Genomic DNA, 4,089 nt, shown 5'->3' with positions numbered 1-4,089 from the left:
CGCCACCAGGGAGGGCCATTTATTTATTTTTTAAGATTTCTTTATTTAAGCATACAGAGCTGGGGTACAGGCCAGAGGTGCAGGGGTGGTGACAAGATTCACCAATGACAGAGTGGGGAACAGAGCAGGCTGATCGATGAAGTACACTGCTAAGTGGTGCAGTGGTCAGGAGAGGTCTGCTGTGCCATGTGGGTCACCTCTGGAGTGGGGATTGAACTCATACCGAGGTGGTTGTAGCTTCTTAGTGCTGTGCTTTAACCCGCTGGGCCACCAGGGGGGGCTGCAATGTTGGTTTATAACATTGTATATGATTTAGAGATAAATGTCCCCTTTTCTTTAGATATACATTACCAACCATCAATACCATCAAAACACCCATAATCCATTCAGCCCCTCCCCAGTTTTGTTTTCCTTGTAAAGTTTCTGTATCATTGAGAATGTTTTGAGGCATTTTGTACTGTTTGTCAATTCTAAAATTTTCTTGACAGAGCTATTTGATAAATAGCACCTTTAGCTGGAAACTAAGAAGACATGCTAATAAGAACTATCTAAATAGACTAATACTTATGTTGTAAACACACAATAGTCCATCTTATTCAGTATAGCAGAAGCAAAGGTGAATGGGGTAAAATAACAAATATAATCAGTGGGAGAAGGGGAGGAAAATAAATTGATTTTGCCCCTTCTGAAGTCTCTCCTCCTGTATTGTCTACATTGGACCAATCCCAGGTAAAGTCTCATCCCCGCCCAAGTTTTTCTTACTATTATGAGTGAATTTCTTGTGGCTTTAGAGCAACTATGTTGGTATAGTGACCCTACCTAGCGAAGCAGTGAGTCTAGCTATAGCCTGTTCCTTGTGGTAAGGTCATCCACAATTTTCAATGATGAAGCAGATATTAGAAATTCAGGAGTAGGCAAAAGAAAGTTTATCTGTATGTTAGTGTTAATCTAGAGCTAATGTTGTGTTAAAAATGCACTTTAGGGTTCTCCCTGGTGGCACAATGGGTTAAAGCACCTCATTATGAAACTCTCCCAAGCCACTGCAGCACCACTTCTATCCCTGGCCAGCACCAGTTCTGACCCACATGGCCCAGCAGACCTCTCCTGGCCCACCCACTGCTCCCCTCAGCAGTGTACTTTGTTGATCTGCCTGTTCTGCTCCCCACTTTGTCTCTGGTAAATCCTTTCACCCACCACATCTCTGGCCTGTACCCCAGTTCTGTAAGCATAAATAAATATATTTTTAAATGAGATTTATACAGTAGTGCAGTAATAAGCTTAGAATGCAAACATGTTCCCACAGCAAGCAGATAGAACAGAGTGAGGACGCCAGCTGAAGTTAGGGTTCTGGGAGTCAGTTGGGCTTGGAGTAAAATCAGTGTGACCCTGAGTAAATGACTGGAGGGCATGGGCAAGGGGAAGTGAAACAGAGGCCCAGGTGAAGAAGAGTAAAGCACTAGCCTTGTGAAGAGGGGGGACAAGGTGGGAAGGCTCCCGTCAGCTCTTCTCCCATCTCCACCTGGGCCTGGAGAGCAGGGATCTGTGTCATGCCCCCAAGTCTTCTCTCCACGCCCTGACTAGTTTTTTGCCCCAGGAAGGAGAAATTACTCAAATGTTCAAAGCACATGGTCATTGCCAAACCATGTTTTACTCAAGGTTGCTGTCTCTAAACTACTGTTTCCTCTTTTGTAACTCAGTGCCTGCTGTGGCTGGGCCAGGGGATGGAGTTCTCTCCTCTCTGGGTCTTTGTGGCCGAAATAGCATCTGCTCTGTTCTTGCCATCCCTCCTGAGTGAGAGACATGATGGAGGCCTTGCTAGGTTTCCAGGCCAAAACAACACAGTCTGACTCGGTTAGTCAAAGATCTCTGTACTGGGCAGCACGCAGGCACCTACTATCAGTTAACACAAAGGCATTTTACACTTCACTGGGTTATTTGCAAGAGTACATTCCTCCATTAAAGGCCCCCAAAATGATTTCAACCCCTAACCTGAAAACCTGACCTTTCCATAATTAATCCTAAACAAGATCCTGGTCTAAAGGGAGCCCCCAAAGGAAGAAAAACTGTACAAAAAGAGGAAAAGCAAGTCAAAGGGGCTATAAGTAGGATCAGCATGGCAGAAGCCCAGAGGATAAATAGAAAGTGGAAAGAGTCTCCCTTGGGTTACCTCTTTAGGCAGGGAGGAAGCCCATAGCAGACCCACCCATCCACCTTCTCATTGACACATTTCTGGCTCCCAGACACTGGGCTGTGATTTTTCTGATACGGTCACAAATGAGCCAGTCACCCAGAAAAGGTTTTGGGAAAAGGGGGTGTATGTGAATTTGGCTTGGAAAGGAAAAACAAGAGAGAGAATGAAAGAGATGGTACAGCATCCCCTCCCACCCCCTGTCCCTCGGCCACCTCCACCCTTGAACTATTTTGAGGCTCCTGTAGAAAGAAAAGTAACAGAACAATAGCGCACATGCATGAGAAATTTCTAAGACTCTGGGCCTGGGCAGTTCTGGTATAAGGATCTGATGACAAAAATAGAGCAGACTTGGAGAGAAGGTCATCGTTTCCACTTTTCCTACCGGGTACTGACATGTACGTTAGCTATTAGCAGTAGGGTAAATGTTGCCAGTTTACATTACTACTATTCATCAAACCCCCATTCATGGAAGACTCTACTTTTTGGCCTTCTTGAAGTTGCGTGGGCCCTGGCGGTGGCCATTTGCTGACTGAAGCAGAGAAGAACTGGTGGTGTCCATAAAGCAAGCTCTTGAAGTCCTACTTGGTTCACATGGGGGGTTTTCTGCTCCTTATGGGGCAGCTCTGGGTCTGGGAACCTTCCCTACCTACTTGCTGATTTGCTACCTGTAAAATAGTTGCCCTAAATGGTTGCCTGGATGTTTGATAGTCTTTTGTTCAGTGAGAAACATACATTGGACATGATAAACTTTTAACACACTGGTATTTGTTCTTGTTGCATGATGCACTAGCCTAGTGGATAAGTGCTAACAAATGGTAACCTTGGCACAGACAGGGAGGCGTGGGAGAGGCTTTTCAGAGTCCCTTTTGCAGGCAGTATGGGGTCAGAATAGCAAAGCAAAGAGAGACAGTGTGTCATGGTTGCTGTCAGCAAACTCCTTCATGAGCACAAGTGTCCTATTAAGGTGCTTTATGGGAGACTCCAAGAAATATTTGGACCTTTCAGTGGATGGAGAAGCATGTATCAACAAATGAAGCCACACATTGGTTAATAACGTACCCACATGTGTCCACAGGCTGATGAAAACTGGCATCTCTACATATGAGCCGACTAGTGTTGGGGATGTCTTTTATTAGAGGGAGCTCACAATTCTGATTCTAATTGGCATAATTAATTGCAGTTCTTCATCCTTCTTCCTTTCTTGCAGAGTAAACAGTCAAACGTTGCTCAAATGGCTAGAAATTTTAGGATAGCCATAGGAATTATGTGAGACTCACCTCTAAAATTCCAGGAATATTGACTTTTCTAGATGAACATAATTTGACTCTTAAAACTGGATACAGACAGGAAAATGTTTTCTAGCGGGGGTGGGTTGAGGTCCACACACCAAAGCGAGTTTCAGAAATGTGCAGCACGGCTTATAGGAGCACTTCCTGAAATTGTGGATTTGGAAAAAAATGAAAAGTACTTCACATGCTCCAAAGTGGTAACTCCAGACAGTTCAGTAATAGGTATAAATTCTGTGGCTAAGTGGTAAATGTTCAATATGTGGTTAAATATCTGTACTTCCTTGAAACGAGCAATAGTAATGTTATTGTTTCATGTTCAGTTGTCTGTTCAGATGTCTTTTCATATCAGAAGGAAAATGTGATCTTATGGGCCTCTGGGGTTTCATAAGTTAAGCCTTGCAAATCCTTTTGACATTCCAAACCAATTTTGTAGCAGTATCTATCATGTGGCTATCTGGTTAAATGAATCTAAATGAAAGAAATCTCCATGTTGCTTCCATTTCTAAATATTCTATCAAGTGTCAAGAGCAGAAAGAATATTTTAAAATCTTTATCACTGGCTCTCCCTGGTGGTGCAATGGGTTAAGCCCAGGACGATGAAGCTACTGC

Source organism: Condylura cristata, unplaced genomic scaffold, assembly GCF_000260355.1.
Source record: "Condylura cristata isolate star-nosed mole 26May11 unplaced genomic scaffold, ConCri1.0 scaffold00006, whole genome shotgun sequence".
NCBI classification, from domain to species: domain Eukaryota; kingdom Metazoa; phylum Chordata; class Mammalia; order Eulipotyphla; family Talpidae; genus Condylura; species Condylura cristata.
This window is presented reverse-complemented; position numbering follows the sequence as displayed.